The following is a 12,042-nucleotide window of genomic DNA, read 5'->3' as shown; positions in this document are numbered from 1 at the left end:
GTAAATTATCTAGAGAAAAAATAGGTGTATAAATATAGATAAATAGCTAAATAAATCAAAGAAAAAAAGGTAAATAAACAGAGAAAAAATAGGTAAATAAACAGAGAAAAAATAGGTAAATAAATGAGAGAAAAAATAGGTAAATAACTAGAGAAAAATGGGTAAGTAAATAGAGAAAATATATGTGTATAAATTAGAGAAAGAATGAGGTAAATAAATAGAAAAAAAGTAAATCAATAGAGAAAAAATTGGAAAATAAATAGAGAAAAAATAGGTAAATAAATAGAGAAAAAATAGGTAAATTATCGAGAGAAAAAATAGGTAAATAAATAGAGAAAAATAGGTAAATATACCAAAGAAAAAAAGGTAAATAAAAAATAGGTAAATAAATTAGAGGAAAAAATTGGTAAATAAACAGAGAAAAAATACGAAATTAAATGAGAGAGAAAAATAGGTAAATATATAGAGAAAAAATAGGTAAGTAAATAGAGAAAAAAGAGGTAAATAAATAGAGTAAAATAGGTAAATAAATAGATAAAAAATAGGTAAATAAAAAAGAGAAATAAATAGGCAAATAAATAGAGAAAAATAGGTGTATAAATAGAGAAAAATAGCTAAATAAATTAAGGAAAAAAAGGTAAATAAAAAAGTAGGTAAATAAATTAGAGGAAAAAATAGGTAACTAAACAGAGAAAAATGGGTAAATAAATGAGAGAAAGAAATAGGTATATTAGAGAAAAAATAGGTAAATAACTAGAGAAAAATAGGTAAATAAATTAGAGAAAAAAAGATAAATATATAGAGAAAAATAGGTGAATAAATAGAGAAAAAGTAAATCAATAGAGAAAAAATTGGAAAATAAATAGAGAAAAAATAGGTAAATAAATAGAGAAAAATAGGTAAATTATCGAGAGAAAAAATAGGTAAATAAATAGAGAAAAATAGGTAAATAAACAAAAGAAAAAAAGGTAATTAAAAAATAGGTAAATAAATTAGAGGAAAAAATTGGTAAATAAACAGAGAAAAAATACGAAAATAAATGAGAGAGGAAAATAGGTAAATATATAGAGAAAAAATAGGTAAGTAAATAGAGAAAAAAGAGGTAAATAAATAGAGAAAAATAGGTAAATAAATAGATAAAAAATAGGTAAATAAAATAGACAAATAAATAGGCAAATAAATAGAGAAAAAATAGGTAAATTATCTAAAGAAAAATAGGGGTATAAATAGAGAAATATAGCTAAATAAATCAAGGAAAAAAAGGTAAATAAAAAAGTAGGTAAATAAATTAGAGGAAAAAATAGGCATCTAAACAGAGAAAAAATGGGTATATAAATGAGAGAAAGAAATAGGTAAATAACTAGAGAAAAATAGGTAAATAAATAGTGAAAAAGTAGGTAAATAAAATAGAGAAAAATAGGCAAATAAACAGAGAAAAAATAGGTAAATAAATAGAGAAAACAAAAGAGGTAAATAAATAGAGAAAAAATAGGGAAATAAATAGAGAAAAATAGGTAAATTATCTAGAGAAAAAATAGGTGTATAAATATAGATAAATAGCTAAATAAATCAAAGAAAAAAAGGTAAATAAAAAAATAGGTAAATAAATTAAAGGAAAAAATAGGTAAATAAACAGAGAAAAATAGGTAAATAAACAGAGAAAAAATAGGTAAATAAATGAGAGAAAGAAATAGGTAAATAACTACAGAAAAAATAGGTAAATAAATAGAGAAAAAGTAGGTAAATAAAATAGAGAAAAATAGGCAAATAAACAGAGAAAAAATAGGTAAATAAATAGAGAAAAATAGGCAAATAAACAGAGAAAAAATAGGTAAATAAATTAGAGAAAAAAATAGATAAAGAAATAGTGAAAATAGGTAATGAAGTAGAGAAAACAAAGTAGGTAAATAAATACAGAAAAAGGAGGTAAATAACTAGAGAAAAAATAGGTAAATAAATAGAGAAAACAAAAGAGGTAAATAAATAGAGAAAAAAGAGGTAAATAAATAGAGAAAAATAGGTAAATAATTACATAAATAATAGGTAAATAAATAGAGAAAAATAGCTAAATAAATCAAGGAAAAAAAGGTAAAGAAAAAAGTAGGTAAATAAATTAGAGGAAAAAATAGGTAACTAAACAGAGAAAAAATGGGTAAATAAATGAGAGAAAGAAATAGGTAAATAACTAGAGAAAAAATAGGTAAATAAATAGAGAAAAAGTAGGTAAATAAAATAGAGAAAAATAGGCAAATAAACAGAGAAAAAATATTTAAATAAATTAGAGAAAAAAATAGATAAAGAAATAGTGAAAATAGGTAATGAAGTAGAGAAAACAAAGTAGGTAAATAAATACAGAAAAAGGAGGTAAATAACTAGAGAAAAAATAGGTAAATAAATAGAGAAAACAAAAGAGGTAAATAAATAGAGAAAAAATAGGTAAATTATCTAGAGAAAAAATAGGTAAATAAATAGAGAAAAATAGCTAAATAAATCAAGGAAAAAAAGGTAAATAAAAAAGTAGGTAAATAAATTAGAGGAAAAAATAGGTAACTAAACAGAGAAAAAATGGGTAAATAAATGAGAGAAAGAAATAGGTAAATAACTACAGAAAAAATAGGTAAATAAATAGAGAAAAAGTAGGTAAATAAATAGAGAAAAATAGCTAAATAAATCAAGGAAAAAAAGGTAAAGAAAAATGTAGGTAAATAAATTAGAGGAAAAAATAGGTAACTAAACAGAGAAAAAATGGGCAAATAAATGAGAGAAAGAAATAGGTAAATAACTAGAGAAAAAATAGGTAAATAAATAGAGAAAAAGTAGGTAAATAAAATAGAGAAAAATAGGCAAATAAATAGAGAAAAATAGGTAATGAAGTAGAGAAAACAAAGTAGGTAAATAAATACAGAAAAAGAGGTAAATAAATAGAGAAAAATAGGTAAATAAATAGAGAAAACAAAAGAGGTAAATAAATAGAGAAAAAATAGGGAAATAAATAGAGAAAAATAGGTAAATTATCTAGAGAAAAAATAGGTGTATAAATATAGATAAATAGCTAAATAAATCAAAGAAAAAAAGGTAAATAAACAGAGAAAAAATAGGTAAATAAACAGAGAAAAAATAGGTAAATAAATGAGAGAAAAAATAGGTAAATAACTAGAGAAAAATGGGTAAGTAAATAGAGAAAATATATGTGTATAAATTAGAGAAAGAATGAGGTAAATAAATAGAAAAAAAGTAAATCAATAGAGAAAAAATTGGAAAATAAATAGAGAAAAAATAGGTAAATAAATAGAGAAAAAATAGGTAAATTATCGAGAGAAAAAATAGGTAAATAAATAGAGAAAAATAGGTAAATATACCAAAGAAAAAAAGGTAAATAAAAAATAGGTAAATAAATTAGAGGAAAAAATTGGTAAATAAACAGAGAAAAAATACGAAATTAAATGAGAGAGAAAAATAGGTAAATATATAGAGAAAAAATAGGTAAGTAAATAGAGAAAAAAGAGGTAAATAAATAGAGTAAAATAGGTAAATAAATAGATAAAAAATAGGTAAATAAAAAAGAGAAATAAATAGGCAAATAAATAGAGAAAAATAGGTGTATAAATAGAGAAAAATAGCTAAATAAATTAAGGAAAAAAAGGTAAATAAAAAAGTAGGTAAATAAATTAGAGGAAAAAATAGGTAACTAAACAGAGAAAAAATGGGTAAATAAATGAGAGAAAGAAATAGGTATATTAGAGAAAAAATAGGTAAATAACTAGAGAAAAATAGGTAAATAAATTAGAGAAAAAAAGATAAATATATAGAGAAAAATAGGTGAATAAATAGAGAAAAAGTAAATCAATAGAGAAAAAATTGGAAAATAAATAGAGAAAAAATAGGTAAATAAATAGAGAAAAATAGGTAAATTATCGAGAGAAAAAATAGGTAAATAAATAGAGAAAAATAGGTAAATAAACAAAAGAAAAAAAGGTAATTAAAAAATAGGTAAATAAATTAGAGGAAAAAATTGGTAAATAAACAGAGAAAAAATACGAAAATAAATGAGAGAGCAAAATAGGTAAATATATAGAGAAAAAATAGGTAAGTAAATAGAGAAAAAAGAGGTAAATAAATAGAGAAAAATAGGTAAATAAATAGATAAAAAATAGGTAAATAAAATAGACAAATAAATAGGCAAATAAATAGAGAAAAAATAGGTAAATTATCTAAAGAAAAATAGGGGTATAAATAGAGAAATATAGCTAAATAAATCAAGGAAAAAAAGGTAAATAAAAAAGTAGGTAAATAAATTAGAGGAAAAAATAGGCATCTAAACAGAGAAAAAATGGGTATATAAATGAGAGAAAGAAATAGGTAAATAACTAGAGAAAAATAGGTAAATAAATAGTGAAAAAGTAGGTAAATAAAATAGAGAAAAATAGGCAAATAAACAGAGAAAAAATAGGTAAATAAATAGAGAAAACAAAAGAGGTAAATAAATAGAGAAAAAATAGGGAAATAAATAGAGAAAAATAGGTAAATTATCTAGAGAAAAAATAGGTGTATAAATATAGATAAATAGCTAAATAAATCAAAGAAAAAAAGGTAAATAAAAAAATAGGTAAATAAATTAAAGGAAAAAATAGGTAAATAAACAGAGAAAAATAGGTAAATAAACAGAGAAAAAATAGGTAAATAAATGAGAGAAAAAATAGGTAAATAACTAGAGAAAAATGGGTAAGTAAATAGAGAAAATATATGTGTATAAATTAGAGAAAGGAAGAGGTAAATAAATAGAAAAAAAGTAAATCAATAGAGATAAAATTGGAAAATAAATAGAGAAAAAATAGGTAAATAAATAGAGAAAAATAGGTAAATTATCGAGAGAAAAAATAGGTAAATAAATAGAGAAAAATAGGTAAATAAACCAAAGAAAAAAGGGTAAATAAAAATAGGTAAATAAATTAGAGGAAAAAATTGGTAAATAAACAGAGAAAAAATACGAAAATAAATGAGAGAGAAAAATAGGTAAATATATAGAGAAAAAATAGGTATGTAAATAGAGAAAAAAGAGGTAAATAAATAGAGAAAAATAGGTAAATAAATAGATAAAAAAAATAGGTAAATAAAATGGAGAAATAAATAGGCAAATAAATAGAGAAAAATAAGTGTATAAATAGAGAAAAATAGCTAAATAAATCAAGGAAAAAAAGGTAAATAAAAAAGTAGGTAAATAAATTAGAGGAAAAAATAGGTAACTAAACAGAGAAAAAATGGGTAAATAAATGAGAGAAAGAAATAGGTATATTAGAGAAAAAATAGGTAAATAACTAGAGAAAAATAGGTAAATAAATTAGAGAAAAAAAGATAAATATATAGAGAAAAATAGGTGAATAAATAGAGAAAAATAGGTAAATAAACTAGAGAAAAAATAGGTGTATAAATAGAGAAAAATAGCTAAATAAATGAAAGAAAAAAGGTAAATAAAAAAAATAGGTAAATAAATTAGAGGAAAAAATAGGTAAATAAACAGAGAAAAAATTGGTAAATAAATTAGAGAAAAAAAATAGATAAAGAAATAGTGAAAAATAGGTAATGAAGTAGAGAATACAAAGGAGGTAAATAAATACAGAAAATAGGTAAATAAATAGAGAAAAATAGGTAAATATCTTAGAGCAAAAATAGGCAAATAAATAGAGAAAAATAGGTAATGAAGTAGAGAAAACAAAGTAGGTAAATAAATACAGAAAAAGTGGTAAATAAATAGAGAAAAATAGGTAAATAAATAGAGAAAACAAAAGAGGTAAATAAATAGAGAAAAAATAGGGAAATAAATAGAGAAAAAATAGGTAAATTATCTAGAGAAAAAATAGGTGTATAAATATAGATAAATAGCTAAATAAATCAAAGAAAAAAGGTAAACAAAAAAATTGGTAAATAAATTAAAGAAAAAATTGGTAAATAAACAGAGAAAAAATAGGTAAATAAACAGAGAAAAATAGGTAAATAAACAGAGAAAAAATAGGTAAATAAATGAGAGAAAAAATAGGTAAATAACTAGAGAAAAATGGGTAAAAAAAATAGAGAAAATATATGTGTATAAATTAGAGAAAGAAAGGTGTAAATAAATAGAAAAAAAGTAAATGAATAGAGAAAAAATTGGAAAATAAATAGAGAAAAAATAGGTAAATAAATAGATAAAAAATAGATAAATAAAATAGACAAATAAATAGGCAAATAAATAGAGAAAAAATAGGTAAATTATCTAAAGAAAAATAGGGGTATAAATAGAGAAATATAGCTAAATAAATCAAGGAAAAAAAGGTAAATAAAAAGTAGGTAAATAAATTAGAGGAAAAAATAGGCAACTAAACAGAGAAAAAATGGGTAAATAAATGAGAGAAAGAAATAGGTAAATAACTAGAGAAAAATAGGTAAATAACTTAGAGAAAAAAATAGGCAAATAAATAGAGAAAAATAGGTAATGAAGTAGAGAAAACAAAGTAGGTAAATAAATACAGAAAAAGAGGTAAATAAATAGAGAAAAATAGGTAAATAAATAGAGAAAACAAAAGAGGTAAATAAATAGAGAAAAAATAGGTAAATTATCTAGAGAAAAAATAGGTAAATAAATAGAGAAAAATAGCTAAATAAATCAAGGAAAAAAAGGTAAATAAAAAAGTAGGTAAATAAATTAGAGGAAAAAATAGGTAACTAAACAGAGAAAAAATGGGTAAATAAATGAGAGAAAGAAATAGGTAAATAACTACAGAAAAAATAGGTAAATAAATAGAGAAAAAGTAGGTAAATAAAATAGAGAAAAATAGGCAAATAAACAGAGAAAAAATAGGTAAATAAATAGAGAAAAATAGGCAAATAAACAGAGAAAAAATAGGTAAATAAATAGAGAAAACAAAAGAGGTAAATAAATAGAGAAAAAATAGGGAAATATATAGAGAAAAATAGGTAAATTATCTAGAGAAAAAATAGGTGTATAAATATAGATAAATAGCTAAATAAATCAAAGAAAAAAAGGTAATTAAAAAAATAGGTAAATAAATTAAAGGAAAAAATAGGTAAATAAATAGAGAAAAAATAGGTAAATTATCTAAAGAAAAATAGGGGTATAAATAGAGAAATATAGCTAAATAAATCAAGGAAAAAAAGGTAAATAAAAAGTAGGTAAATAAATTAGAGGAAAAAATAGGCAACTAAACAGAGAAAAAATGGGTAAATAAATGAGAGAAAGAAATAGGTAAATAACTAGAGAAAAATAGGTAAATAACTTAGAGAAAAAAATAGGCAAATAAATAGAGAAAAATAGGTAATGAAGTAGAGAAAACAAAGTAGGTAAATAAATACAGAAAAAGAGGTAAATAAATAGAGAAAAATAGGTAAATAAATAGAGAAAACAAAAGAGGTAAATAAATAGAGAAAAAATAGGTAAATTATCTAGAGAAAAAATAGGTAAATAAATAGAGAAAAATAGCTAAATAAATCAAGGAAAAAAAGGTAAATAAAAAAGTAGGTAAATAAATTAGAGGAAAAAATAGGTAACTAAACAGAGAAAAAATGGGTAAATAAATGAGAGAAAGAAATAGGTAAATAACTACAGAAAAAATAGGTAAATAAATAGAGAAAAAGTAGGTAAATAAAATAGAGGAAAATAGGCAAATAAACAGAGAAAAAATAGGTAAATAAATAGAGAAAAATAGGCAAATAAACAGAGAAAAAATAGGTAAATAAATAGAGAAAACAAAAGAGGTAAATAAATAGAGAAAAAATAGGGAAATATATAGAGAAAAATAGGTAAATTATCTAGAGAAAAAATAGGTGTATAAATATAGATAAATAGCTAAATAAATCAAAGAAAAAAAGGTAATTAAAAAAATAGGTAAATAAATTAAAGGAAAAAATAGGTAAATAAACAGAGAAAAAATAGGTAAATAAATGAGAGAAAAAATAGGTAAATAACTAGAGAAAAATGGGTAAGTAAATAGAGAAAATATATGTGTATAAATTAGAGAAAGAAAGAGGTAAATAAATAGAAAAAAAGTAAATCAATAGAGAAAAAATTGGAAAATAAATAGAGAAAAAATAGGTAAATAAATAGAGAAAAAATAGGTAAATTATCGAGAGAAAAAATAGGTAAATAAATAGAGAAAAATAGGTAAATAAACCAAAGAAAAAAAGGTAAATAAAAAATAGGTAAATAAATTAGAGGAAAAAATTGGTAAATAAACAGAGAAAAAATACGAAAATAAATGAGAGTGAAAAATAGGTAAATATATAGAGAAAAAATAGGTAAATAACTAGAGAAAAATAGGTAAATAAATTAGAGAAAAAAAAGATAAATATATAGAGAAAAAATAGGTGAATAAATAGAGAAAAATAGGTAAATAAACTAGAGAAAAAATAGGTGTATAAATAGAGAAAAATAGCTAAATAAATGAAAGAAAAAAGGTAAATAAATTAGAGGAAAAAATAGGTAAATAAACAGAGAAAAAATTGGTAAATAAATTAGAGAAAAAAAATAGATAAAGAAATAGTGAAAAATAGGTAATGAAGTAGAGAATACAAAGGAGGTAAATAAATACAGAAAATAGGTAAATAAATAGAGAAAAATAGGTAAATAAATAGAGAAAACAAAAGAGGTAAATAAATAGAGAAAAAATAGGGAAATAAATAGAGAAAAATAGGTAAATTATCTAGAGAAAAAATAGGTGTATAAATATAGATAAATAGCTAAATAAATCAAAGAAAAAAAGGTAAATAAAAAAATAGGTAAATAAATTAAAGGAAAAAATAGGTAAATAAACAGAGAGAAAATAGGTAAATAAACAGAGAAAAAATAGGTAAATAAATGAGAGAAAAAATAGGTAAATAACTAGAGAAAAATGGGTAAGTAAATAGAGAAAATATATGTGTATAAATTAGAGAAAGAATGAGGTAAATAAATAGAAAAAAAGTAAATCAATAGAGAAAAAATTGGAAAATAAATAGAGAAAAAATAGGTAAATAAATAGAGAAAAAATAGGTAAATTATCGAGAGAGAAAAATAGGTAAATAAATAGAGAAAAATAGGTAAATATACCAAAGAAAAAAAGGTAAATAAAAAATAGGTAAATAAATTAGAGGAAAAAATTGGTAAATAAACAGAGAAAAAATACGAAATTAAATGAGAGAGAAAAATAGGTAAATATATAGAGAAAAAATAGGTAAGTAAATAGAGAAAAAAGAGGTAAATAAATAGAGTAAAATAGGTAAATAAATAGATAAAAACATAGGTAAATAAAATAGAGAAATAAATAGGCAAATAAATAGAGAAAAATAGGTGTATAAATAGAGAAAAATAGCTAAATAAATCAAGGAAAAAAGGTAAATAAAAAAGTAGGTAAATAAATTAGAGGAAAAAATAGGTAACTAAACAGAGAAAAAATGGGTAAATAAATGAGAGAAAGAAATAGGTATATTAGAGAAAAAATAGGTAAATAACTAGAGAAAAATAGGTAAATAAATTAGAGAAAAAAAGATAAATATATAGAGAAAAATAGGTGAATAAATAGAGAAAAATAGGTAAATAAACTAGAGAAAAAATAGGTGTATAAATAGAGAAACATAGCTAAATAAATGAAAGAAAAAAGGTAAATAAAAAAAAATAGGTAAATAAATTAGAGGAAAAAATAGGTAAATAAACAGAGAAAAAATTGGTAAATAAATTAGAGAAAAAAAATAGATAAAGAAATAGTGAAAAATAGGTAATGAAGTAGAGAATACAAAGGAGGTAAATAAATACAGAAAATAGGTAAATAAATAGAGAAAAATAGGTAAATATCTTAGAGAAAAAAATAGGTAAATAAATAGAGAAAACAAAAGAGGTAAATAAATAGAGAAAAAATAGGGAAATAAATAGAGAAAAAATTGGTAAATTATCTAGAGAAAAAATAGGTGTATAAATATAGATAAATAGCTAAATAAATCAAAGAAAAAAGGTAAACAAAAAAATTGGTAAATAAATTAAAGGAAAAAATAGGTAAATAAACAGAGAAAAAATAGGTAAATAAACAGAGAAAAAATAGGTAAATAAATGAGAGAAAAAATAGGTAAATAACTAGAGAAAAATGGGTAAATAAATAGAGAAAATATATGTGTATAAATTAGAGAAAGAAAGGTGTAAATAAATAGAAAAGAAGTAAATGAATAGAGAAAAAATTGGAAAATAAATAGAGAAAAAATAGGTAAATAAATAAAGAAAAAATAGGTAAATTATCTAGAGAAAAAATAGGTAAATAAATAGAGAAAAATAGGTAAATAAACAAAAGAAAAAAAGGTAATTAAAAAATAGGTAAATAAATTAGAGGAAAAAATTGGTAAATAAACAGAGAAAAAATACGAAAATAAATGAGAGAGAAAAATAGGTAAATATATAGAGAAAAAATAGGTAAGTAAATAGAGAAAAAAGAGGTAAATAAATAGAGAAAAATAGGTAAATAAATAGATAAAAAATAGGTAAATAAAATAGACAAATAAATAGGCAAATAAATAGAGAAAAAATAGGTAAATTATCTAAAGAAAAATAGGGGTATAAATAGAGAAATATAGCTAAATAAATCAAGGAAAAAAAGGTAAATAAAAAAGTAGGTACATAAATTAGAGGAAAAAATAGGCAACTAAACAGAGAAAAAATGGGTAAATAAATGAGAGAAAGAAATAGGTAAATAACTAGAGAAAAATAGGTAAATAAATAGTGAAAAAGTAGGTAAATAAAATAGAGAAAAATAGGCAAATAAACAGAGAAAAAATAGGTAAATAAATAGAGAAAACAAAAGAGGTAAATAAATAGAGAAAAAATAGGGAAATAAATAGAGAAAAATAGGTAAATTATCTAGCGAAAAAATAGGTGTATAAATATAGATAAATAGCTAAATAAATCAAAGAAAAAAAGGTAAATAAAAAAATAGGTAAATAAATTAAAGGAAAAAATAGGTAAATAAACAGAGAAAAATAGGTAAATAAACAGAGAAAAAATAGGTAAATAAATGAGAGAAAAAATAGGTAAATAACTAGAGAAAAATGGGTAAGTAAATAGAGAAAATATATGTGTATAAATTAGAGAAAGAAAGAGGTAAATAAATAGAAAAAAAGTAAATCAATAGAGAAAAAATTGGAAAATAAATAGAGAAAAAATAGGTAAATAAATAGAGAAAAAATAGGTAAATTATCGAGAGAAAAAATAGGTAAATAAATAGAGAAAAATAGGTAAATAAACCAAAGAAAAAAAGGTAAATAAAAAATAGGTAAATAAATTAGAGGAAAAAATTGGTAAATAAACAGAGAAAAAATACGAAAATAAATGAGAGAGAAAAATAGGTAAATATATAGAGAAAAAATAGGTAAGTAAATAGAGAAAAAAGAGGTAAATAAATAGACAAAAATAGGTAAATAAATAGATAAAAAAATAGGTAAATAAAATGGAGAAATAAATAGGCAAATAAATACAGAAAAATAGGTGTATAAATAGAGAAAAATAGCTAAATAAATCAAGGAAAAAAGGTAAATAAAAAAGTAGGTAAATAAATTAGAGGAAAAAATAGGTAACTGAACAGAGAAAAAATGGGTAAATAAATGAGAGAAAGAAATAGGTATATTAGAGAAAAAATAGGTAAATAACTAGAGAAAAATAGGTAAATAAATTAGAGAAAAAAAGATAAATATATAGAGAAAAATAGGTGAATAAATAGAGAAAAATAGGTAAATAAACTAGAGAAAAAATAGGTGTATAAATAGAGAAAAATAGCTAAATAAATAAAAAAAATAGGTAAATAAATTAGAGGAAAAAATAGGTAAATAAACACAGAAAAAATTGGTAAATAAATTAGAGAAAAAAATAGATAAAGAAATAGTGAAAAATAGGTAATGAAGTAGAGAATACAAAGGAGGTAAATAAATACAGAAAATAGGTAAATAAATAGAGAAAAATAGGTAAATATCTTAGAGCAAAAATAGGCAAATAAATAGAGAAAAATAGGTAATGAAGTAGAGAAAACAAAGTAGGTA

The 12,042-nt window shown here is 20.9% G+C and overlaps 1 long non-coding RNA gene across 5 annotated transcripts; it reads left to right on the top strand.

Annotated features, from left to right (window-relative positions):
• The first annotated feature begins 62 nt into the window (after positions 1–62).
• On the top strand, positions 63–11,627 carry LOC143378318 (uncharacterized). 5 transcript variants are annotated; one of them, XR_013088180.1, is made up of 6 exons: positions 63–2,413; positions 4,110–4,700; positions 7,062–7,794; positions 9,204–10,223; positions 10,450–11,040; positions 11,176–11,627. It is a non-coding gene; the product is annotated as an uncharacterized LOC143378318 (long non-coding RNA). The 5 variants fall into 5 exon arrangements; XR_013088178.1 differs by lacking the exon at positions 11,176–11,627 and having other exon boundaries at positions 9,204–9,319; positions 9,540–10,223; positions 10,450–11,134; XR_013088179.1 differs by lacking the exon at positions 11,176–11,627 and having other exon boundaries at positions 9,204–10,110; positions 10,908–11,134.
• Positions 11,628–12,042: the final 415 nt, after the last annotated feature.

Source organism: Andrena cerasifolii, unplaced genomic scaffold (assembly GCF_050908995.1).
Source record: "Andrena cerasifolii isolate SP2316 unplaced genomic scaffold, iyAndCera1_principal scaffold2881, whole genome shotgun sequence".
Taxonomy (NCBI): domain Eukaryota; kingdom Metazoa; phylum Arthropoda; class Insecta; order Hymenoptera; family Andrenidae; genus Andrena; species Andrena cerasifolii.
This window is presented reverse-complemented; position numbering and strand designations above follow the sequence as displayed.